The following is a 223-nucleotide window of genomic DNA, read 5'->3' on the forward strand; positions in this document are numbered from 1 at the left end:
GTATACTATACTGTTGGCACTAGAATCTGAGTCTGTGGAATTCCATCCCTGCTCTTATAAAATTACCATCACAAGGAAATACTTACGTGTGTAACATGAAATCCATCGGCGATAGATTAGGAAGGTGGGAGAAAGCAAAGATGGGGAACCGCTGGGATTGGGTAAAAAGTAAAATGATGGACATTTGCTTCTTTACACAGATGGCTACAGGATAGTTAACAGA

Source organism: Myotis lucifugus, unplaced genomic scaffold (assembly GCF_000147115.1).
Source record: "Myotis lucifugus unplaced genomic scaffold, Myoluc2.0 scaffold_1841, whole genome shotgun sequence".
Taxonomy (NCBI): domain Eukaryota; kingdom Metazoa; phylum Chordata; class Mammalia; order Chiroptera; family Vespertilionidae; genus Myotis; species Myotis lucifugus.